This window comes from Xyrauchen texanus, chromosome 24 (genome assembly GCF_025860055.1).
Source record: "Xyrauchen texanus isolate HMW12.3.18 chromosome 24, RBS_HiC_50CHRs, whole genome shotgun sequence".
In the NCBI taxonomy this organism is placed as follows: Eukaryota; Metazoa; Chordata; class Actinopteri; order Cypriniformes; family Catostomidae; genus Xyrauchen; species Xyrauchen texanus.
Window position 1 is genome coordinate 21864355 of NC_068299.1, and position 27326 is coordinate 21891680.

General features: G+C 41.5%; 1 pseudogene; it reads right to left on the reverse strand.

Moving 5' to 3' along the window:
- LOC127617419 (LIM domain-binding protein 3-like) overlaps positions 1-27326 on the reverse strand; it is a 58011-nt pseudogene that overhangs the window by 18918 nt on the left and 11767 nt on the right.

The following is a 27326-nucleotide window of genomic DNA, read 5'->3' on the forward strand; positions in this document are numbered from 1 at the left end:
GTCTGCAGCTGCCGCACTGCGTTGACAATGGATACAAAATTAAGGATAATTTTTTGGCTTCAATATCTCAGAAAAGATTAATCTTTCCCGTAGCGTAAGCTAGCTTACGCAATACTCGTTCCCTCATCTAGAGAGAACCGAGGTTACGTTAGTAACCGATTCGTTTCAATATTTGTTCACCCAATCCAGACACCTGCAAAGTATGCTAGGAAATGGAAATCTCCTGCCCAGTTTCATCCATGCTACAAAAAGTATTCACGTAGTGATAATATGAGTAAACTTCATTTTTACAAATTTAACTGAATAGAATGTAATGAAATCAAGTTAAGACAAAATGTTCTAGAATTGTGCTGCTTTAATTCATTTTAATCAAGTAAAGCGAACAACCAGCAAAAATCATTTTTTTATTTGCCTGGCACAATTAAGGTCAAGCTATCATTAACACCAGCATAAAGCAGGTAGTAAACTGAATTTTATTAATGAAATGGGCATTAGTCCAGTTGTGCAGTCGAATGCATTTTCTCTATTTCAAAGAGCTTCATGTGGCGGAGCGAAAGTCCCAGCAAAGTATGCCAGATCACGGAAGTCTGCTGAATCCTCCACAACAGAGCACTCAACATCGAAACACAAGATCAGGAGTTGCACTGTGCAAATTGCGTTCATCACTGAATGTTTGGCCGTGTTTGCACCAAATTTGCATAATTCCTTTTGCGAATTAGGTGCTAAAACAATGCAGACTGCATTCACAAATAAACTAATGTTAACAGACATGCAATTCATTCTTGTTAAATTCCCCCATGTGGGTAAAAGATAGGTAAACATCAGATCTACACATAACTTGACGAATCGGCAGCCAATCTGTGCTGATAAAGGCAGTGTGTTGTAAGAATAGGTCATATTACTCTTTATATCATCTCTGTCATTTTAGACTAACTGGGAAAATATGATGGCAATAAAATCAAATGACCTTTCCCTGACTGAACACATACAAGCATTCACCCCTTATCTTCCTCTAAACTAACACACAATCTCAGTCACATCTGTTAGCGATACAGTTTATTGAACCTTCTGCATGTTTACGGTTAATTAAAGTTTATACCATGATTGACTGCCAAAATGTCCTGTTGGGAATAGCACAGACTTGCTTTTATTACATTGCCGTGAACGAGTATAGCACCTTCACTAAACAGAATCACCAGGAGGCCCGCTAACTTCTGTGTTCAATATAATCACTTGTCTGTACCTACAAATTAGACAGATAACACAAGAACAGTTGCAAAAAACTAGGCTGTCTCAGAGCTGTCAGTGAAGGTCCAGATTGAGCTTAAGCTGACCAAGAGAGATGTAATGTCAGAGCGGATCACAAAGTAAACATTGCAGACCATTTTATTACCTTCTCCAGAATAGAAGCCTAGAAGAGTAATTCTGGGATGTTATTTCTGACCTCAACCTTATGGTGTCATTTTAATCAGAATGGAGGATTCTATCTAACAGGACTTTCTCAAATATCTGAAAGTGACTTGTGTCTTGCACAATATTGAAATTTCCATTACTGCCAAGTCTTTCTTTTTAGGCCATCATTCAGACAGAATGTGTCCTTTGGACAAGTGCCCCAAGTTTCTCAAAAGATGTCAATGTTCCATCTTCAGTAGGTTAGAGTAGAGGTTGTTCATCCATGGTATTTGCTTCCATTGAAGCCATCCGTTTGCATTATTTCAACTTCATTGTTTAAAAATCGTCTACATTACCCATGGTCCAGCAGAGAAAGCTTCACCAAATCAGAGAACGGCGGCCGACAAAGCCCACAGAATAAGACCGGAAGCGACCTCCCCCTAACACGACGCACTCTGAATGACGCAAAAGAGTCGATCTCCCTGCACTCTCAAACAACTTGTATATTTGTTTATCGGAATGTTTCGCAATAAACAAACTATATTTTTTCTATACTTATAATCAACAAATCTAAAATAAATAGATTTATTTATTTCCTATCACGTCATTTTCAATGCTTCTTGGGATTGTAGTCCATACTCTTATGAAAGATGGCAAGTACACAGACTTGAACCTTTGTCTTTTTGTCAAATGTTATGTCAAATACATTTTTCCTCGGAGCTGGTAGGTTGGGTTCGTGCTTTACAATTCTTTAATGGAGGATTTTTTGAAAAGTCTATGGAAAATCTTTATGGGAAAAATATTTCATCCAAATGAGGATGTCCACAAAAAGGATTTAGCACACTTCGGGGGACAATTTTGTCCAAAAACTATGGTCACGTAACCCACACATCCATGGCACAACCACACCACTGCAAAAATGTAGCAGCGTACCTTTGCATGGTGAGTGCCAGATTGAAGCTGGCAGACTTAATCTTGTTTTGGGCCTCCAGATGTGTCATCCCCTCTGTGCTGACCCCATCAATGGCCACAATGATGTCACCCTGATTCAAGTTGCTTGATGATGCCTTGCTTCCTGGTGTAATCTGACAAACACAAAATAAGCTTTCGAATTAAATATTGACAGGTCAGAGCAGTAGCAAAACACAATAGTTCAACAGCAAATAAAGGTAATTAATAATTTGGTCCTGTTATGGTCTGCCTCATGGGACTGATAATGTACAGTAGGTTGGATGAAAGTGAAAACTCTTGTTATCTGCAAGTGCCTCCTTGATACCCTCGCAATAAAATTAGTAGAGGATAAATAAAACACACTGTGATTCTTAATCCATGACAGCTGGGTTCACAAAGAGATCTCAAGCACACATTTGGCATGTGGCATGCTTAGCGAAAGAACAGATAATGTGTTCCTCCTATCTGCTAAAAATAAAACTGAGATCAGAATTAAGTTGTGACCCCTTGTCTACAGACACTGAATTAATATTTGTATTAGCTCCATACAATGAAGTTACATTTTTGCTTGTTTTCACTTGGTTTAATATTTTGTTATCTAATTAAATTCTTTCATTTTATGAGTGACTTCAGTGTCCAAAACATTTCTGGGGACTCTGTATCAGGATGTGGCATGTGGAAGCATGTGTTGACATTTCTTCTAAATGTGGTGAACTGTGCGTTTTGGGTAAGAAGTCACCTACCCAGCCAAACATCCATTGTGTTTAAATCAAGGGTAGAACAGACCATGTACCAGCCTAAGGACTGTTTCATTTGTTTAATACTGATGTAAATGCAAATGAATAAAGCTGATTTCAGCTGTGTGCATGAACTTTCTCACTCTTTTCTCTCTTGGATGAGGATGTTTTGACACACGGTTTTATTTGGCTTCCTAAGGAACTATTACTAAAACTCCCTTTGAAGCAACGAAAAGCTCTCTGTTACAGTGTATTATTAGTGTTTCCATCCGTTTTGATTTTAAATGAATGCATGCGCATCAGAGCCAAGGCTTTATATGCAGAGGTGCCAATTTCAAGAGCCTGAGAACTAGTTAACAAGCAAAACAAGAGCATGACATATAAAGTGTGGTCCAAAAGTCTGAGATTACTATTATCTTCTATTTTGCATTATAAGAGCATATTGTGTGTTTTAATGGTTTATTTTCTCTTGTAGGCTAAAAATAAAAAAATCCCAGATATCCAATATAAAAGACTTGTTGCAATTCACACTTGCAACCTTACTAATTTCCCAATTCCTGGGTCATCCTTGCTTGGTCTAAAAGCTGCAATATTTTTGCCAAGATCCTTAGATTTTAAATGTTCCTGATTCAGGAACCAGTCCTCCTAACGTCATACTTCAGTCTGGGATGGTTGCTCATTGTCTGCTAAAATTCTCATTGACTTTGGGATCAGTTGGGGATCATCATATCTCTATAGCACCAGGCCAAACATCTCAGAGATGCTTGGAAAGCCTGTGGCTACCTAGACTGGGACTAGGCAGAAGCAGAAGAGGCGAAACAACATCATTACCCACAGTGCAGCCTCATTATATATTATATAATGTCTGATGTAATACTGTTGTGAAAAAACATCCGCTTTAAGCACATGCACATATAAATCATGATATCAGGAGAAGGGTCTAGAAATGGTTCATGAACTGAAAACTTTTTTTCAGAATGTAACCAAAAATGGGTTACAAAAACAGCAAGTCCCTTTCACTTGTTCCAGAGTAAGAACATTATTTTTAAATGCTGGTAACTGGTTAATAAACATTTTTCATTCCACTTATTTTTTCATGTAACCAAAGAAGTTTATCGGAGTACATTTTCGGAATTGTACCACTTCCTGTTGCAAGAAAAAAATAAGGCTTCTCTCTTTTTCTGAGGGAAACCACTACATCACACAAAAATAGTTATTTTATAAAGGCTAATGTGCAGTATACTATGCTTGTTAAACTATTTGATTGCTTTTTTCCGCTCATTTAAGTGTGGCAAGTCGCTTATTTTGGGCTTGTTTTTCTAGTCCAGTTTGCTTGTTTCTCTTATGAGACCTGGCAACACTGCAACTGCCGTATCACCCACCCTCAGCACGGAGGGTGGGTGATACCCTCTGTAATTTTATAAAGAAAATGTTCTATAATTTCACTCAAAGCGGTTATCACTTGGAAAGGTGCAGAAAAAAAAATACAGTTTCTGCTCAGAACAAACCAAAATGAAAAACTTTTCCTTTTCCATCCCTGGTCAGGAGAATGACACCATCAGTTAGCCACTTCGAATGCTGTAATAACAGCTTTATGCTGGTAGTTTCACACCAATGCACACTTTCAGCTTGTGCAGAAATAATGCTGTGTCTTACAAAAATATGAGACTAGACTGAATCTCGCTTGCTAGGGTAATTTGTATCATATTATGATATGGTTTTATTTGGCTTCCTAAGGGACGATTACTAAAACTTCCTTTGGGAAGCGCTGAAGAGTTCTCAGATACAGTGTATTATTTCACACCAATTCCATCTTTCAGCTTGTGAAGAAATGCACAGAAATAATGCCATGTCTTAATAAAATATGAGACTAGACGGAGTCTCATTTGCTAACGTAATTTTTTAGCAAAGTATTTTTTTCTGTACACTAATCTGTTCCTGTTTCATATGCAGAAATTCTGTTTACAGAACTCAATATGTCTATTATATTTCTGCATATGAGTGATAAAAGAAACAAATTAAATATATTATAGAGCTAATAATCTGGAGAAGAAAAGAAAAGATTCAAACTACAGTATCATACATCAAGTATGTTTGGTTACTAGTGTAGAACTGATAGATAATTATTAGGACCAAACGAAATCTGCGCCCACAGAACTCCACACAATCGGAACATCCATCACTCACAAAGTTCAAAACATGCACCACCTCACGGATGACTGAGCTCCTCACCCTATCTCTAAGGGAGAAGCCCACCACCCTCCTGAGGAAGCCCATTTCGGCTGCTTGTACTTGCGACCTAGTTCTTTTGGTCATGACACAGCCTTCATGACCATAGGTGAGGGTAGGAACAAAAATTGACCGGTAGATCGAGAGCTTTGCCTTCTGGCTCAGCTCTCTTCTCGTGACAACGGTGTGATAGAGCGAGTGCAATACCGCCCCCGCTGCCCCGATTCTCCGGCCAACCTCCCGCTCCATTGTCCCCTCACTCGTGAGCAAGACCCCGAGGTACTTGAACTCCTTCATTTGGGGCAATACCTCCTTCCCTACCTGGAGTACGCACTCAATCGTTTTCGTGCTGAGAACCATGGCCTCAGATGCTAATCCTCATCCCAGCCGCTTCACACTCGACTGCCAAGCGATCCAGTGAGAGCTGAAGGTCACGGACCGATGATGACATGAAGACAACATCATCTGCAAAAAAGCAGGGATGAGATCCCCAACCCACCGAACTGCACACATTCCCACCCAGACTACGCCTCGATATCCTGTCCGTGAATATCACAAACAGGATTGGTGACAAAGCACAGCCTTGGCAGAGACCAACCCCCCACATGGAATGAACTCGACTTCGTGCCGAGGACCCGGACACAGCTCTCGCTTTGGACGTACAGGGATTGGATCGCCCTAAGAAGGGACCTCCCCACCCCGTACTCCCGCAGCACCTCCCCACAATCTCTCCCCTCGTAAGGGACAAAGTTGTCCCTGTAAATGTTTATAGTATAACATGCACTGAAGCTTTTTATTTTTTAATTATAAATATTTCCATCTCAAAGAACACAAATCCAGTCATGGACACGTTGCGGTAATGAAACATTTCCCCTTAAATGTGGAAAAAACAACTAAATTGGTATTTATGATGTCATTTGAAATCATGTGCAAAATAGTACATGAAGAGATGTTTATAACTGTATCCTTATTTTGATAGCATTTACTTTTATCATAAAAATGTTTCATGACACCTCATATGTCTAATTTCGCGAGAATCACCCATATGAGTGATAAAAGAAACAAATTAAATATATTATAGAGCTAATAATCTGGAGGAAAAAAAAAGATTCAAACTACAGTATCATATATCAAGTATGTTTGGTTACTAGTGTAGAACTGATAGATAATTATTAGGACCAAACGAAATCTGCGCCCACAGAACTCCACAGAATTGGAACATCCATCACACAAAGTTCTACACATGCACCACCTCTTACATATTTTTTTAATAAATATGTTGGTTACCGGTAATTTGATTATGCTTTAAGCAACCAATAAATACTCATGCATGTTTAAATCCATTCCACAATATCAGTGCAGAAAATGTGAAAAGGTTAACAGTTTCAGTGAGCTTGCTAATTATCATTCCCACTGTTAAAGAAATAGCTTGTAACGAATGGCTACTGTGTGCAAAATCTTTAAAACTGTATTTGTATGTCCACTACAGTGGTCATGTAAACTCTGTGGATGAGTTTATGCAATCTGACACCGAGATGGTCTATATATCATGGCACTTCACACCATTCCACTCATACTAATAGGCAAAAAGGCCAATCATATGTGGATGCCCTTCTTTGAATGCAATGACACCATTTTTGCACTGTTAATCCCCTGCTCAGTTTCCTGTACACCCAGTTTATGAACCTAATATAACTTCATCCCCAACCGGAGATCTCCTGTCCTCTGGCACAAATTCACAAATAACAGAGTTCTGTCTCATATGCTTATTGTGGTGCAGGCTTGTAAGAATAAATCATACTAGGTTTAGCAAAAAAATACAGTGCATCCAGAAAGTATTCAGACCCCTTAATTTTTGTCTCACATTTTGTTGTTGCAGCCTTATGCTATTATGCTTTAAATTATTAATTTTTTTCACATCAATCTTCACTCCATACCTCATAATGACAAAGCAAAAAACAGATTTTTTCTAAGTTTGTAAAATTATTAAAAAGAAAAAATATCATAAGTATTCAGACCCTTAACTCCAACTACATAGTTGAAGCTCCTATGACAATGATTACAGCCTCAAGTCTATTTGGGTATGATGCAACAATCTTTGCACACCTGGATTTGAGGATTTTCTGCCATTCTGCTATGCATATCAACTCAAGCTCTGTCAGGTTGGATGGGGACCGTCAGCGGACAGCCATTTTTAGGTCTCTCCTGAGATGTTCGATTGAGTTCAGGTCCAGGTTCTGGCTGGGCCACTCAAGGACATTCACAGAGTTGTCCCTAAGCCACTCTAGCATTGTCTTGGCTGTGTGCTTAGGGTCATTGCTCTGTTGGAAGGTGAACCTTCGGCCCAGTCTGAGGTCCTGAGCGGTCCAGGTTTTCATTAATGATATCTCTTTTTATATACATGTATATATACATATATATAAAACAACCGTATTATTCAAGCCAGACAGGGAAAATAAAAGGCTGAATCTGCTGTGCACAAATAAAATTGTGTCCACACTGGGTACTTCAAGTTCAAGTTATTTTATTTATATAGCACATTTAAAAACAGCATCGAGGCTGACCAAAGTGCTGTACAATACAAAATTATAAAAACACACAACAATTTAAGGACATTGCATACTATTAAAAGCCAGTGAAAAGAGAGGAGTTGTAAGAGAAGATTTAAAAACAGATAATGAAGGTGACAATCTGACACTGATAGGCAAACTATTCCATAAAATAGGACCCACAACAGAAAAGGCTTTCCCTCCTCTACGCTTTAGCCTCGAGCGTGGGACATCGAGGAGATATTGATCACAGGATCCCAGACTTCAAGGTGGATGGTAAGGATGTAATAAGTCAGACAAGTAACTGGGAGCTTGGTTGTGTAATGATTTTTAAACAAACAATACAATTTTTAAATAAATTCTAGCTTGAACCGGCAGCCAGTGAAGTGATTTTAAAATGGGGGTAACATCAAACTTCTGACTTCTGAATGCTGCTGCATTCTGAACTAATTGAAGTCGAGCAATGAGTGATTTGGAAATTTCACAATAGAGAGAATTACAGTAGTCCGAAACATGATGAAAGCATGAACTGCTATCTCCAATGTTCTCTCAGACAAAAAGGGTTTAACTTTACGGAGTAGATGTAGCTTAAAGAAACTGGAACCTATGACAGCACTAATATGTTTGTCAAATTGCAGCTGGGTACTTCCAGCAGACAGTTCTGTTGATTGTAGTGGAAGTGATAAAATGTTGTCGAGATGCTTCGCATGTGTCCAGTGTAGACACAGTGTTAAGCCAACAACTTGTTACAGAACTTTGCTTTATAAAACAAAGTTTAAAAACTTTCTAAGTGACCAGACAATGTAGATGTTCTTACTCAATGCACTCTGATAGTGTTGCTTTTTACCGGGTTTAGCTGAACTAATGGAAAGAGGAAAAGGAAGAGAGCATCGGAAAACAAAGGCTTTGAGAGTGTGTGTGTGTGGGGGGTCTGGCACATAAAACATGCATTAACTCTCCACTCTCAGCTCATTCTAATTGATGCCTGGGTAAATGGGTGGCTGATATGCCAGCTCAAATCTCCTGTTCACTCAAAACAGCACAAAGGGGCTGTTCTGTGGGTCAAGTAAATGGCCACAGAGAAAACTAGAGAGAAAGATATACTGTAGAGAGAACGAGAGGGAGATTTGGTGGCAGGAAAACTGGATGGATGGGCTGATGGATGGATGACCTGGGATGTAGACCGACATTAGAGTGCATCAAATTCAGTCAAATACTCAGAATAAAGATTGATTATACTGTGCTTGAAAAGACACTGTAAACTAAAATTAAAATTGACTGAAAATTGACATATCTTCTTAATACAAATTTTAAATTACTGTACACGAATGGTGTCAAAATGGTGACAAAAAAAAGTATTTGTAATATTTCATTAAACTTGCTGACATCACAAAGACCTCTATTTATTTCAAACCACCTGTCATAACTTTTCATGATCCAATAAATTCACTGGTAGAAAAAAAAAAAATCAATTCCTGCCTTTCATTTTTTTTATTTGTATATTTTGAACTGTTTTACTCTGAGTGTGTTGGGAATTATGTTCCTAGTACTCTGGTGGTACAGATACTGCATAAAAATGAAACTTCTCTCATCATTTACTGTTTTAATCCATATCTTCAGAAGTGATACAAGTGATAGGTGTGGGTGAGAAACAGATAGATATTTAAGTACTTTGTAGCTAGAAATATTTCTCCCTGCCCATTAGAGAGCGATATGAAGAGTGTGAATCACTAAAAATACAAGTAGTATGTGAAAGTGACAGTAAAGATTGACTGAGCATGGAGTAAAAAACGACTTAAATATTTATCTGTTTCTCACCCATTATATCGCTTCTGATTGAACATTGATTTAACCACTGGAGTCTTATGGATTACTTTTATGCTGATTTATGTGCTTTTTGGAGCTTCACAATTTTGGCATCCATTCACTTGCATTGTATGGACCAAAAGAGCTGATAAACTCCTTAAGAGCTCAGCAGATGAAAGATAATCATAAACATATAGGATGGCATAAGGGTGAGTAAATTAGAGAATTTTTATTTTTGGGTGAACCATTCCTTAAATCATAACAAATCCTCAAAGGGACAGATCTCCCAAAAATATAAATTCTCTCATCATTTACTCACCCTCCTGCCATCCCAGATTTGTATGACTTTTTCTTCTGCAGAAAACAAATTTTTTTTAGCCGAACATCTCAAATCTGTCAGTCGGTCCAGCAACAGAAGCAATAGTATAGAAGTGGTACAAAACTGTTTGGTCACCAGCATCTTGCATTCTCAATCTAAGAGAGCCTCCCAGAGCATATGGAAGATACCATATTAACTCCCCATGTGACCTGGGCAAATGTCAAAATAAAAGTCTGAAGCTAAAGGCCAATAAATCCAAAACATAAAAGTCCTAAAGAAAACAAGGTTTTAAATTAAAATCTGGCTCCTACTTCTCCGGCCCCTTATAGCAACTGCATAAGCCATGCTATAACAGAAGTATCCACAACGAAAGAGCAAATAACTACATTCCAAAAAAGTGCCTTATTTGGCCTTTGGCTACTAGCCCTCTACCAAGAGGCATATCTTGACCCATTAGGGCCATCGTAGCTGGTTTGTCTTCATCTGGAGTCAAACACTACGGACCAGACCTTTGCAATCACAAATGGCTTCAAATGACTCCTGCCATTATCCATGATCCTCATGGTGCTGTAGCATCAGCTACCACAACAATATATCCTGGACAGAAATTACGCTTGACACGAGACCATATTTGTCGTTCCTGTATGAGAGTAAAAAAACTCTCGTATCCACCATGTCCAAAAAAGGTCAGTGATGTATTGTATTTGTCGCCATTGTCTTCTGGCATACAAGTCCTGTTTTTCACATAGTCCTGGTGGTAATATGGGTTGGACCTGGAGTTGGAGTAAGTGATTGGAAGTTAATGGCTCAATGTCATTGGGATCATCTGAAACTGTTAAGGGACAGCTGTTCAAATTGATTCGACCTCAAACATCAATATGGCAAAACCCTTATCATCCAAAAGGCTGCTGGTTTGTAAAAGACAAGAAAAAACTTTTGACCATTTGGATCAACTGTTCCCAAACACCTCCATGATGGGCACCAGCAGGGGGATTGAATGTCCATTGCACACCCTTTTGATGTAGACTGCTTTCTATCTTTTCCACATTTAAAGACTTTAAAGCTTCCCTCAACTCATTTTCAGTAGAGGTAAAATTAGCTCCATTGTCATTTGCATTTATGCATTTATACAGGAGTCTGTAGGCAGAGATTGTGCCACTTCCAGATGAACTGCCCTACAAGTGGTGAAAAATATCACACCGTATCTCTTTACCATGCCTCGCCCTCTTTTAACGTCTATCGGTCCAAAATAATCAACTCCGACGTGTAAATGGAGGGAGGTCAGGAGTCAAACGGTCAATCGGCAGGTCAGCCATCTTTTGTTCACCTGCATATGCATGATGCCACCTACTTGGAACACACTCATTGATAATTGTCCTTGCTAGGGAATTTGTGCAAGGGATCCAGTACTTCCTGAGAACTTAGAAAAGGAATTCAAATTTCTGTGGAGGCAAGGCATAGATCTAGTAGGGAAAGAGATGAATAATAAAATATGATCTGTGTAAAGCAAAAACGTATGTGCCACACCTCCTGCCACCACCCCTGGAAAATTGTTCTTTATCGCGGCTACTAATGGTTCCAGGGCAAGACAGAACAATAATGGGGAAAGAGGGCTACACTGCAGGATGCCTCTATCCAGGTTTAGAGTTTGTACCGCCACTACCAGGTGTCAATAAATTAACTTAATCCATCCAATAAAAGTATTCCCGAAACCATATATTTCCAAAATCTTAAAGAGATTATCCCATTCTACCATATCAAAAGCCTTTTCAGCGTCAATTGAGATGACAGCGACCGGAGTCTGATCATTCGCCATGATATTGATGAAACGCCTAATGTTACCAGAAGCGCTATGGTCCCGAATAAACCCCATCTGATCTATATGTATATAAGAGAATTCATAACTTTACTCAATCAATTAGCCAAAATTTCTGACAGTATTTTTACTTCTAACTGGATCAAGGAAATTGGACGGTAATTCCTACACTCGCTTGGATCCTTGTTTTAAGAATCGGACTGATCAGGGCTTGTGTCATGGTTGGCGGAAGATTTTGATTCTTTAATGATTCCGTATAAACTTCTAGCAAATGTGGAGTCAGTTCTGTAGCATAGGATATAATAAATTCAGCAGCAAAGCCATCCGGCCCTGGAGCATTGCCTGTTGGCAAGGTCTTTATTACCTTGCTAAGCTCCTCCAAGGTTATCTCAGAATCAAGAGAATCGTTTTTGCTCAGTAGTCAGTTTATGAAGTTTTAACGGTTCCACAAAGTTTCTAATATCTTCATTGGTGAAGATTAAAGTCTCCTGCCAAAATGATATCATGAGGGGTGCCAGCAAATTGCAACATCCCTTCAAGATCTATAAAAAAAAGCTCTGATCATCAGTGTTAGGTGTGTAAATATTAGCCAAAATCAACCTTTGCCCCTGAATTTCTGCTAAAACTATACTGACTCTTCCTAATTTATCTTTAATCTGTTTGAGACATTTGAAATGTAGATGTTCACTTATCAATGTAATGACTCCCCTGCTCTTACTTGAGCCTGCACTAAACAAAACATGTCCACCCCATATCTTTCCAAATTTTCAACTTCTTGCAGGGAAAGAAGAGTTTGTTGAAGAAACACAATATCATATTTCTAATGTTTAAAAGACCACATTCCACATTAGTGCAACAATCAAATCCCAAACCAAGCAAACAGAAAAATACACATTAACCCCGCGAACGACAGTGCCAACCGTTGTCCATCCCTCTAAACACAGTCCATGTACACCTACGAGAGCCCCCGCGACAACTTTGCCATCAGATTGCTCAAGTACAAGATTGCTTCTGTACAAATTTTGTGAGACAGAATTACACAACCAAAAAATTGTCTATTAAACAAACTCCAGCCCATAAGTGGAATAAACACACAAAAAACATGTAGATTCATCCACTTAACTGTCTCAAAGGTGTGATCCTCTACAAAACAAGCTCCAGCCTCTAGCGCAGGGGTGGGGAACTTCAGGCCTCAGGGCCGTATAAGGCCCGTGAGACCATTTTACCTGGCCCACGAGGCCATTTGACAAATTATTTGAAGAGCAAAAAAAATGGTCTCAAATCAATTAACTTGAAAATAAAATTCCTTTCAAATAATGTTTTCTCAGGCAAATTCTCAGGGCCAGCAAATCCTTCTCTGCTGAACTAACATGCCAAATAAATAAAAAAAAATGTCATCCTTTCATTCTCAATCACCTTTTTGCCTATGTATTTTTAATAGATTTCCACTCTTGATTAATCTACAAACAAATAGAGAAAAACAAAAAGTTTATCCAGTCAGAATATATTCCTTGATGCTTACAAATGAAGCCTGACAACTGTTTCACAAATCACATGCCCCAAGCAGCACTTGAATTTGAGCCCTCAGAATTTTCAACACTGCAACATGAATGAGCAACCTAAATCAGATTGTCAGATTCATCAGCCAATCAGATTGATTTATTTGTTCTTGGTGGGTGTGATCTTTAGGATATGTCCCGGTCAAGGCCTTCTAGCTGGCCTTGAGTGACGCAATCACATTTTAAATTATGTAATTTGAAAGCGAATTGTGCAAGATCGTCATCACTGCCGCCATCACCATTGAGAAAAAAATGAGATGTTCTGCATGACCGTGTGATTGCTGAATTTATTAATCATGAAAGGAGGATTGATTTTCACTTTAAGTCAGTTGGTAAGTTACAGAAACATCAGGAGTTTTCTAAGTGTAAGTTAGGCTGCTTGAGAATTCAGTATTGGATAAATTTTTTAAAAGAAGTGCTGCATTCTATTCAACTCGAAAGTCGGATTTTACAACTTCCTACTAGTATACACATATTACAAGGAAGGAAAGGCTCCTCATTACCATGGTTCGTTAGCTTGTCTTACATAATAGTAATAATAATAATAACAAATTATAGTGTGGCAGCGGGGTCAAGTGCCCGTCCGGGAGAGAAAAGCGGTAAGGGCGCTTACACCTGAGCTAGATTATGTCTAACACCTGTCTCTAATTTCAGTGAGCACGGGGAGAGCAGCATAAAAGGCAGCCCGAGGGCCTCCATGGGAGAGAGAGAGTGACATAACAATTACTGTGTTTGTGTGTGGTAAAAGCTGACTGTTTAAAAGTGCTCTGGGCACGTTGTGATTAAGAGAGAGAATAAAGAACCTCACCTCTGAGCCGCTGTGTCAAGTGTCATCCCTCGGAGGAGGTCTTTACACTGGTGCCGAAACCCGGGAATATTACTTTCCAAGCATGGAGCAAAGTCGCCCCATAGAGTCCTCCCAGCTGGCAGAAGTCCTCCAGTCCCTCGCGACGCTGCATCAAGGCCACCAGCAATCCCTGCTTGAGCTCCGGCAGGACCAAGATCGCCGGTTTTTCGAGATCATGCGGGCTCAGGCAGAGGACCGGCTCGCCATCCGGAGCCTCCTCAGCCAGGAGACGGAGCCGGCCACAGCCGCGACCCCAGACACCCACGCTACGCTTCCCCCGCCCACGTTACAGAAGATGGGGGCAGCAGATGATCCTGAGGCCTTCCTCGACTTGTTTGAGCGGACGGCGGAAATCTGGGGCTGGCCGCCCGAACAGTGGGCAGCCCGCCTAATTCCTCTCCTGTCCGGGGAAGCTCAACTCGCGGCACAACAATGCCGGCGACAAATCTCCTGGTTTACTCTGACCTGAAGAGGGCCATTCTGCAACGGGTCGGTCGGAGCCCGGAAGAGAATCGCCAGCTCTTCCGGGGCATGAAGTTAGAGAAGTCCGACCGCCCGTTCGCGTTTGCTCAACGGGACGCCTGTCGGCGGTGGCTGCTCGCGGGGGACCGCGACGTCGAGGGAGTCATCGATCAGGTGGTGCTGGAACAATTCGCGCAACGGCTGCCCAAGAGAACGGCGGAGTGGGTCCAGTGCCACCGCCCGGCGTCGCTGGAGGAAGCTGTTCAGCTGGCGGAGGACCATTTGGCGGCGATCCGGAGGGCAGACGAGCCGCCTTCTCTCTCTCTCTCTCTCCCCTTCTCTTGTGTCTGCCCCTGCCCTCGCCCCCTCCCCTTTGTTCTCTCCTTCTGTTCTCTCCCCAGGGCCCGTTCCTGCCCCGCGCAGGCGTGGAGGGTTCCAGAGACCAGCTTCCCGGCCTTGGGAGAATGTACCCTCCCATTTCCCATCTTTCAGAATGTACCCTCCCATTTCCCGCACTTTCACAAGTGCGGCCGCAACGCCTGGGCCAGCCTGTTGGAGGTGCGGGGACCCGGACCACTTCCGGGATCAGTGTCCGCTGATGGAGGTGGGGACGGTGGTGCGGGTCTCCGACGTCCCGCAGGCTGCCCCCTATCGGGCTGGAGCATACCGGATTCCGGTAAGGATCAGGGGGGGTATTTACCAAGCTTTGCTGGATACCGGCTGCAATCAGACCACCATCCACCAACGCTTGGTTCAACCCGGGGCTTTGGGTTTAGCTAAACTGGTGAGGGTGAGGTGTGTGCATGGGGATGTTCACAAGTATCCCATGGTGACTTTGGCGATTATATTCAGGGAAAAAAAACATAGTGTGGAGGCAGCGGTTAGTTCCCGCCTCACCCATCCGCTAATCTTGGGTACCGATTGGCCGAATTTTAAAGATGTTTTAGAGGGTATTTGTGCAGATGGGTCCTGCATAAAGAGGTGTGCGGTGTGCGATGCTTTGGCAGGGGAGGCGGAGCCGGGGCCGTCTTCGGCTGCTCGGAATGACGAGGGAAGGGGCGAGGTGGCCGCCCCTCCTCTCAGGGAATTCCCTCTAGAGCAGTCGCGAGACGAAACCCTTAAACATGCTCTTGACCAAGTGAGAGTAATTGATGGTCAACAGCTCCGGCCGGGCATCGCCATTGCATACCCATATTTTGCCATGATTAGAGATCGGTTATATAGAGTGACGCAGGACGCTCAAACAAAGGAGGAAGTAACACAATTATTGATTCCACGGAGCCGCCGGGAAATGGTTTTCCAGGCAGCTCACTATAATCCTATGGCCGGTCACCTAGAGGAACGGAACACACTTCTCCGTCTAATAGCCCATTTCTATTGGCCGGGCATTGGCGGTGACGTCCGCAGGTGGTGTGCGGCGTGCCGTGAATGTCAGTTGGTAAACCCACCGGCCACCCCAAAAGCGCCATTGCGCCCTCTACCATTAATCGAGGTCCCCTTCGAAAGAATTGGGATGGACCTCGTCGGGCCATTAGAATGGTCAGCACGCGGACATCGCTTCGTGTTAGTCCTAGTGGATTACGCAACGCGATATCCAGAAGCAGTGCCTCTGAGCAACATCTCCGCATGTAGTGTTGCAGGGGCACTCTTCAAGATAATCTCCCGGGTGGGGATTCCGAAAGAAATCCTCACCGATCAAGGCACGACTTTTATGTCACGAACACGTCGCGAACTTTACGAGCTCTTGGGCATTAAATCGATTTGCACTAGCGTTTACCATCCGCAGACTGATGGCCTAGTGGAACGATTTAATAAAACGCTCAAGAACATGATTCAGTAAATTGCGTACACGATGACGCTAGAAATTGGGATAAGTGGCTAGACCCCTGTTGTTTGCAGTACGAGAGGTCCCACAAGCCTCCACAGGGTTCTCCCGTTTGAGCTGCTGTACGGGCGACACCCCGCGGTGTCCTTGATGTCATCCATGGCGTGGGAGGAGGACCTTCTAATAGCAAAAATGAAATTCAGTTCGTTCTCGATCTTAGAGCAAAACTCCACACACTGGGGCTGACTAACACAGGAGAATTTGCTCCAAGCTCAAGAACGCTAGCGCCGGCTGTATGACAGGGGTGCTCGGCTCACGGGAATTTGCACCGGGAGAAAAGGTACTCGTGTTACTCCCAACATCGAGCTCTAAATTACTCGCCAAGTGGCAAGGACCCTTTGAGGTCACACGACGAGTAGGGGATCTCGATTATGAAGTTAAACGTACCGATAGAGGGGCGCACGTCAAATTTATCACCTCAACCTCCTGAAATTATGGAGGGAGGAGACGGCCTCTGTGACGTTGGCCACGGTGGTTCCAGAGAGGGCGGAGCTCGGACCGGAGGTAAACAAAAACTACAATCTTAACACTCCGGTTACTTGTGGAGACCAACTCTCACCGCGTCAACTCACAGAGGTCTCTGAATTACAAAAGGAATTTGCGGATGTGTTTTCCCCTCTACCGGGCCGTACAGACATCATACAGCACCACATCCAGACTGAGCCGGGCGCGGTGGTGCGTTGCCGGCCCTATCGCTTACCCGAACATAAAAAGAAAATAGTACGGGAGGAATTAGATGCAATGCTTGATATGGGCGTAATAGAGGAATCCCAAAGTGATTGGTCCAGCCCGGTTGTTCTTGTTCCCAAGAGTGATGGGTCTGTTCGATTCTGTGTGGATTACAGAAAAGTTAACGCGGTGTCTAAATTTGACGCGTACCCAATGCTCCGTGTTGATGAACTGCTCGATCGGTTAGGTACTGCTCGATTTTATTCGACCTTGGATTTAACAAAGGGTTATTGGCAGATCCCCTTGACACCAATGTCCCGTGAGAAAACAGCCTTCACTACGCCGTTTGGATTACACCAATTTGTGATGCTTCCTTTCGGTTTGTTTGGAGCACCAGCCACATTTCAACGACTCATGGATCGGATCCTCAGACCGCACGCCGCATACGCCGCTGCCTATTTGGATGATATTATCATTTATAGCAATGATTGGCAGCGGCACATGCAACATCTGAGGGCCGTCCTGAGATCGCTGCGGCGGGCGGGGCTCACGGCAAACCCTAAGAAGTGCGCGACTGGGCGTGTGGAGGTACGGTATCTGGGGTTCCACTTGGGTCATGGCCAGGTGTGTCCCCAAATTGACAAAACCGTGGCGATTGCGACTTGCCCTAGACCCAAGACCAAAAAGGGGGTGAGGCAGTTCCTGGAGCTGGCTGGCTATTATAGGAGATTTGTGCCTAATTATTCGGACGTCACCAGCCCGCTGACTGACCTCACTAAAAAGGGGGCTCCAGATCCGGTCCAATGGTCGGAGCAGTGCCAACAGGCGTTTATGCAGATTAAAGCCGCACTTTGTGGGGGGCCGCTTCTTCATGCACCTGACTTCTCTCTCCCTTTTATTTTGCAGACGGACGCTTCAGACAGAGGGCTGGGGGCCATACTCTCGCAGGTTTTGGAGGGGGAGGAGCGCCCAGTGCTGTACATTAGCCGTAAGCTCTCCTTAAGGGAGACTAAGTACAGCACCGTGGAAAAGGAGTGTTTGGCCATCAAGTGGGCGGTCCTCACCCTCCGTTACTACCTGCTGGGGCGGGCCTTCACCCTCTGCTCGGATCACGCCCCACTGCAGTGGCTCCATTGCATGAAAGATACTAACGCCCGGATCACCCGTGGCCCTCCAGCCCTTTAAATTCAAGGTGGTCCACAGACCGGGGGTGCAGATGGCTGTCGCTGACTTCCTCTCCAGAAATGGGGGAGTGGTAGACAGGCCGGATGGTGCCCCGGCCTGAGTCGGGCGGTGGGGGTATGTGGCAGCGGGGGCGTGGTCAAGCGCCCGTCTGGGAGAGAAAAGCGGTAAGGGCGCTTACACCTGAGCTAGATTATGTGTAACACCTGTCTCTAATTTCAGTGAGCACGGGGAGAGCGGCATAAAAGGCAGCCCGAGGGCCTCCATGGGAGAGAGAGAGTGACACAACAATTACTGTGTTTGTGTGTGGTAAAAGCTGACTGTTTAAAAGTGCTCTGGGCACGTTGTGATTAAGAGAGAGAATAAAGAACCTCACCTCTGAGCCGCTGTGTCAAGTGTCATCCCTCGGAGGAGGTCTTTACATATAGTATTTATGAAAAATAAATATTAGCTGAAACACATCTTGAAACCTTAACTACAACTGCCACTGTTGATATATAATGAGGTCTAATAGATTCTACCTTTAGATTATTTCATGTATCATTGTCAAAATATAAGTTACTTTTACTCATGTAAAATCGTGAAACAAACTTGTAAAGGTGATGGTGTGTAATTATTTATTTATTTATACATTTTTTGCACACAGCACAGTGTTGCTCTTTTCCTCCTCAGTGCTGTTTGGCATGTCAGGGCTGCCTACTGTTTGAGAGGTTCAACTTGACTTCCTCCATAACGCTTTAAACTAGAAAACTCACTAGAATTGAAATTGGTCACATCAGTTTTGATGTCTGCACTCCGCAATATCGAGGGAAGCCCAGTTGTTGCGCGCGTGCCAGAGAGAAGAGCAGATCATGATCGCGAGCTCGTTACACTCGTGCGGAAGTGCAGATGAAGCACGAGTCTGACAGGGAGATTCTCCATCCGGTTGCATTTTTTTCAGTACCGTAGATAAGCAAATGTACATGGTATGATAACCTTCAATTTTCATACCGTGCTATACCGTGAAACCGGTATACCGCTGCAACCCTAATTGTATGGTCCTCAAATAATTTCGTAAATACTCAATGGCCCTTTATGGAAAAAAGTTTCCCCACACTTGCCAAACCAGCACAAAAAAAATAAATAAAAAAACTGGCCGTTCAGTTCTTTGGGCAGTCAAACTCACTCCAATGCTATGCAAGAATTATTTCACATAGCCAACTCCAGCCAACAGGGAGTGAGCTCGCTTGATTTCCACCTTATGGCCCGTTATGTCGAGCAGACACAGGAAGAGCTTGCCTAAGAATTTTACCATATATCTGCCTTCCTCATGCTCAGGAATTCCAACAATTCTGACATTATTTCACCTACTACGGTTCTCCAAATCCTCCAGTTTTTTCAAAACTCGCTCCAAATCTATATTAGTTTTTTTTGTCGGATTAGCAGCTAATTCCTTCTCTGATGACTCCAGATAATCTATCTGTCTCTCGACGTCCGACAATCTTGTAACCAACTCAGAAAATGTAGTTTCCATCAATCAACGGATTACAGCAAGATCCTATAAGTCGGCAACAAGTTTTGTCAGCATTACAAACATGTTGGACAGATGATGATGGATTACTACCTCCGCACCATCCAAACCAAGTCCCTGGTCTGCAGGCCTGTCTGGGGTATCAGCTAGAGCAAGTAAGTGTCTTTTCAAATCTCCAGAGCCCGAGGATTTGGATTTCTTTGCCATGTTGACTTCAAAAGAACAGATATGTAACAGAACGTGTCGAATCTCAGCGGTTATGACATAAAAAATAATTACAAACTAGCCTAACTAAAGTGCACACCATTCACACGTCCGCTCCTCGCATGGCGTAATGTGACTCTGCGATGAAAGATCTTCTTGACATTAGCCATGACAACCACATTCTCAAGGCATAGGCGTACCAGGACTCAAATCAAATAATTTGTAAGGTCGGACCTTGTATAGGTTCGCTGTTGAGAGATGTTCCTTTACACCACCCGCAAACTTCCCTTCTTGGGATGATAAAAACCTTTGGTGAGGTATGTACAATCCCTTTCCATTCTTCAATTCCAGTTGTTCTTCAGGTACAAGCTCATCATGCCCTCACTTTACAATTCTTTCAATGAATCCTCTGTATTCCTTTTGGAAAGTCTTGTTTTTGCAAAACTTTCTTTTCAGTGGCATTGCTCTTTGTTCAGCCATCTGAAGGTTGTTTGGCATCTGAGGAACATTCCTCTTGAATGCAATGACATCTGATAATGGCCATCCTTCATCACAGCAGAGCTGTCCATTATTTGCATGAATCTAAGATCTTCCTGGGACATCTCAGTCTTATCATAGATGTTCTCAGGGAAATCATGACAGAAATCAGGTGTGCATACACATATAGCTTACCTTGCTTATTGAGACAAGTGTGCTCACCATGGAGGAGACCATTCACTACCCATCCAAGCAGTGTCCGGATAGTAAAAGTCCCATTGCCCTTGCTATATATTATCATCCAAGGTTCCATCAGCTTTGGCACATTTATTCCAATTAGCAGGTCAATGTCAGTGTTCAAGTTTCAGGATTATCTTTATTATCCCCAAGAGGCAATTTGTTGAACAGAAAGCAGTAACTACATACAACCATCAGAAGAAGAAGAATAAATAGGCAATAAATACTATATGGAAAGAAAATAATAAGATAAAATAATAATTACAAGTCCAATAAACATTACAACATAAGAATCAAGTTGAATTATTTAAGAAACCAATTGCAACTTGGAAAAAAGCGTTTTTAAGTCCATTTGTCCTACATGTTGGTAGATTATATCTGCAGCCAGATGGAAGCAACTTAAACTCCTTAAACATGGGGTGGCTGGAATCAGCCAGAATTGAATGGACCTTTTCACTGACCTGACTTTGTACAAATAAAGTTAAATCATGCAAGGTCATGCCAGCAATTTTGCTGCACACTTAATGATGCACTTGAATCTATTTTTATTTTTGAGATTGAGTGACCCATACCAGCTGATAAAAGTAAACGTAAGAACAGATTCAATAAACAAACAATTATTTTTTTAATTTACAATCTTTACAGAATTTGGAAACAATCCAGGACTTTCTTTTTTACGTGCTCTATTTCAGAATGTTCAACAGGTCCATTAGGTGCAGCTGCCACTGTGGTTGCAAAGCTAGTGCCTTTGTTCTAAATGCAAGATTGTCTGACACAGACTTGTTCTGCATCACCCTGTTACTGGAGAATGGTTGATGTTAGGGATGCACCGATCTGATACCTGGATCGGTATTGGCTCCGATACTGAAGCTTATAAACGGATCAGGTATCGGTCTGACGAGCCCCATACAAATCCGATACTGTGTGTTAGTCATGTTAGTTACTGTCAAGCTCTAAAAAAAAATGACATAAAAGAACCATTAAAACAGTTCATATGACTCGTGCATTTTATTCAAAGCCACTTGAAGATGTGCGATAGCTCATTAAACACAGCCTTTTGTGATTTACAAAGTAAATATATAGTATGTGCAGTGCCAGCACATTAGTGAATGGTGCAGCTCTGCGCACGTTCACTTATAATATGTATTTAGAATGGCACCAGAGGTGCAATTGACCAAATTGGATTAAGTGAATTAAACTACTGTGAACTTCCCTACAAACAGACACATACAGGACTTCCTGGAGAGTTCAGAATGTCAAAATAAAAGCGTGAGGGTTTAAAAAGTGCACGACTTAAATATATTACGGTTGTATTTAAAAAAACTATTATTATCACCATCAGTATTTGTTTACAATTTATAACAATATTTAAATTGAATGGGTTCCAAAAATAACTGTGAATGAAAAGTGGACTTATGTCAACTAAATTGAACAAAAAAAAGAGATCTGAATCCTTTAAAGTCCAGATGTAAGTTGAAACATTTTAGAAAAAAAAAAGAAAAACACTTGTTTCTTTTCTACTTAAGACTTGAAGATTGGAATTACTGTTAATTTTGCTGCTACATTATCCAGAATACTAGTTAATAAAGTTTCTTAATAAGCTATACATTTATATTATAATAATGTGTAGTTAGAGGTTTGTGTTTCTTTACATATTAAAGAGCACACCCAATAACTTCCACACAATAATGTAAAGATATTCTAAACTGATTATGCAAAAAACAACACTGGTATCGGATCAGGATCGGCCGATACTGAGATTTCCGGTATCGTAAGAGTCGTATCGGTGCATCCCTAGTAGATGTATGTCACTGAAGAGAGGATCTTGCATAAATCTAGTCTGCCTCTCCAACAAGATTAAAAAAGTAGCCTTTGTTTTCCTTTGCTCCAGGATATCAAATGCTGGACCTCTACCTCTCTCTTAACTTGTGAGGGAGCTTTGAAACAATAAGCCTAAAGGTTAGAGGGTAGGATGAGCTCTTCCATGTATTGCAGATTCCGTGACAGATTGCAGCATCCTCGAAGAAAGGGTGTAACTGGATAATGCCCTTCCATCTTCAGCTTTAATGTCACTCCAGTTTAAGGCATTCTCCATGTATGCACTGGTGAGCTTTATTTCATTGCTAAAATGATACTCCAACAGCCTTTTTGCCAATAGACTTTGCTGTTGAACAATAAGATCTGCAATGTCACTCAAGTTGTTAGTTGCGTTTGTGAGGTTTGGTTGTGCTGTTGGGGTAGAAGCAGCTGCTGCTTGGTGAGATATTTGCTTTGTTACTGATGTTTTAATGGGACACAGCTCTGTGCTTGTGTTTGGCTCATAACCATTTGAAGTGGAGCTTTCGGAACTACATGTATATTTGCATATTCCACTGATGATTCTGGATCCAAAGTTGTTTCCTTTAGTTCATTACCTTCTGTTTCAAAGTAAGTATTGATGCCATCTTCAGGTAGTTGAGTGTGACACTGATTTGGTTTGAGAACTTGCAAGTTGTCGCTCATAATTCTCAAGAACCTGAACTTTGGCATTTGCTGCTGCTAGTTTCTAGCTCACTCTGCTCTGTGTTTTGTAGCTCCACTCTTTGCACTTCCAAAGCATTCTTCTTTTTCAGCCCAGCATCACTTTCCAAAAGAGCTTCTTTCTTAGCTTCAGGTTTTATGCGTGCTGATGATAAAGAAGATGCACCAGATTTAGAAGAACCTTTTGATTTATTTAATTTCCTAGATACATTTGAAAGGTGTAATCATTCCTTGAGGATCAGGTTGATTGATTTTCCATATTTCCACTTCCTTAAAGTATTCCTTTTTGGCACATACCAGTTAAAATGATCATGTTCTCATTCATCATCACTTAACATTTGACGCACAAGCACATGAGATTCATCAAATTCATTCAATGCACAAATTAACATCAACAGCATTACCTTTGTCCATTAGTTCTTTTAACTAATTTAGTCTTTGATTTAACACTTAATTTCACTCTACAGGTTGCAATTACTCAACTTAATTTTTCTCCATCATGGCGGCTGTATCATCAGCCTCAATGGGAGAATCGGCACTTTCCATTGTTATAGTGGTATTGTAGAGCAATAGAATAGAAGTGGTAAAAAACTGTTTGGTCACCAGCATCTTCCATTGTCTAACTAAGAGTCTACCTAAGCATATGGAAGACACCAAATTAACTCCCCAGGAGACCTGGGCAAATGTAAAAATAAAGGTTTCAAGCCAAAGGTCAATAAATCCAAACCACAAATAAAACCAACCCTGATTTCAAATATTAGTCATGGTGTCTAAATACAGTAAATTAAAAGGTGTATATGATCAGTTACATAATACAGAAGTAGCATTACTCACTCATGTTTGAAGCCTGAATACTTAACCAGATGGGTTCATTAATGCTAACAAGACCAAAAAGAATCCAACACTTTATGAACGAAATGTGACCTGCCCCACCCCACACAGAGAGTGATATATCACCCCTCATATAAGAGCTGAGTAAACCTGCCCAACTGCAAATTAATAAAACACATGTAAACTGACAACTCATCCATTTATCTTTGGTATTGGACTCTTGATTTCTGCTCTGAGAACATCCCACATTTTGTATTGTTGGAATGAAACCAGTTTTTGTGGATCTAGGTGCTGTTAGTATCCATAGCCCTTACAGTCTACCCCAGCATAGTTGATGACATTTGGCAGCCATCTAAAAACAGCTCTGCCTGTCAGCAGCACCAGCCACAGTCTCTCATGGCTTAGATCAAGACAGGGGACTTGCTGGCTGAGTATGCAGACGATTGCTTGAAAGAGACTGACATTAGTATAATGGATAAAGACCTAATTAAGGGTCCCACACTCTGGGAAACTTCCAGAGGGAGCATTTTGTTTAAATTCTGACTTCATATATCTCCTTATATTAATCTATTAATGATGTTTTAGTCATGGAGCATAAAAGTTACATAAGGAAGTCATCTAAGACAGGAACTGACCAATTTATTCCAACATACTCATTAAGCAGATCAAATTCAGTCCATCCATAAAACTAAATGTTCACAAGCTTTAACTGCTCAGTGAATGCCATGTGAACTGGAGTGGCCCTTAATTTGAAACTTTCATTTGAGCACCGAATACAGGTTCACAGAGGTGAAACAATATTCTACCAGTTGTTACTCTAAGGTAAGTCAACAGAGCTCATAATAACATTGTGCTGTCATTTGTATGCAGCAACTGTTAACGTCCCTTGGATAAGGCATTCTCAAAGTATTTTGGCAGATCATAAACAGTGGATCCCCATTGACATTTAGCTGTAACATCTTTTCAGATCATAACGCATTTCTAATGACACTCGAAATGTCACAGAGCTTCAGCACAGTGTATGGGGAAATAAATTGCTGGGTAACCCCATAACATTCCTCTTTTACATAGGGGGTCCCCACTTCAAATCCCCATCCCCACTCAGTACAAGAGCACAGATGGTTTATATAATCTATGCTATGCATGCTAGTGTGACAGCTACTGTATGTTTTAATTTAATCATGCTGAAACAACACCTCCTGTACAGTAATGAGAAATGCAAATTCTTGATTGTCTCCATAATAACAGGCTAAACATTTTCTAAATATATGAATATCAATATCTGAAAAATACAAAATTGAGATAGTGACTTTTAAAAAAAACACTTTTACAACTTATTCGGATAATTTTTACACAACTATACTTTTAAAACTTCCACAACAATATTTAGCATTTGCTACTATATTTAAGTTACTCTTTAGATTAATGCATTTTCCAAATACAACTATTTTTTTTTGTCTTAGCGGTTAATTTTCATCCAAACCACCCAGAGGTATTTATATCCCTCATATGCTGCTTTCAATTTTAAATGAATTGCAACATGCTTTCTGTGTGCCATCTGTTATTAGCTAATTAGCTATTCGCCAAGTGAAACCCTAATTTCAGCACCTAGCACTAAATCAGGGTACACACAGCGTTACACAGTAGCATTTGCTAACAAAATTTCATCCAATTCAGAAAGCCCAGTATATTAAGCTATAGAAATGATTGTCATAATATTCTTCAAAAGCATTTGGACAGTTCATGCAAAAATACAAACAGAAAACAATCAGACCGGAAAATTATATATTCCCTCTGAATTATAATAAAAATAATAAATAAAATCTGAAAATGCACTCACACATGCACTCGTCCATAGACATCAAGTTTATTTTTAGAATGCATAGACCTTCCTCACTGTTTTGTCAAACATTTCGGCTTCTCAATGGACTAGAACTCAATCTCCTCAGCTTTGCAATGATGTATACCATTTCATAATCAATAGTTGAGAGCATACTGTATTTTGCAGATGATTTGTATATAATGCTTTTTGTTCTGGACTGTAGGCCTATATATTTTCTGAAATTCTGAGACCGCACATTGGATTATTTACCCAAACAAGCTCTCAGACAAGTAAACAGTTGCTCATTTTATACAAAACAGCCTAAGGTAAGAGTTGATAGAGTTTGTGGCTATTTGGGGAATACAGAAGCAGTGATAAGGCAGACATGAGATGTTTGTATTTATTGTCTTTCAGAGATCATATTTCACTTCGTGATTCTTTTAATAAATATTCAAAATGTGGTATTATGACAACTAAATAAAATACATAGTCACATTCCTGAGAATGGAAGCTTTAATCTGACATATGACATGTCTATGTATGTGCTATGACACAAGTGTGAGACACACAGACACGACATGTCTATGTAGGCTATATGCTATATGACACTTGTGGCACAAATTTTAACGCCCGAATAAGGGAATTTTAAGCGAATATGCTGTATAACTGCCACGACCGGCACATTTGTGTCAATCAGTTGAACTCAGAGTCTGAGCGTCACTGAGCAGCACTGCTGACATCAACCAGTTCCAGTCAGGAAGAGCATGTGAAGTGCTCTGATGCGCGCACTGTCAACAGAGGCTCGTGCCAAACTCCCGCAAAAATATAAACAAGTATAAACCGTGACAGTGAACGCAAAGCGCTCTGGTTTCGCTTTAAACGATCTTGTAATGGCAAACGTTGCACAGCTTGAATCACATGATCAAGTTCGCCGATGACACGACCGTGATGGGTCTCATCAGCAAGAACGACGAGTCAGCATACAGAGAGGAGGTGCAGCGGCTAACGGACTGGTGTAGAGCCAACAATCTGTCTCTGAATGTGGACAAAACAAAAGAGATGGTTGTTGACTTTAGGAGAGCACAGAGTGACCACTCTCCGCTGAACATCAACAGCTCCTCTGTGGAGATCATCAAGAGCACCAAATTCCTTGGTGTTCACCTGGTGGAGAACCTCACCTGGTCCCTCAACACCAGCTCTATTACCAAGAAAGCCCAGCAGCATCTCTACTTTATTCGAAGGCTGAGGAAAGCACCTGTAGTGCCAGCCAGAGGGCAACAGTTAAAAGAAGGAGTGGACAGGGTGTGTGGGGTCCAGAGTAA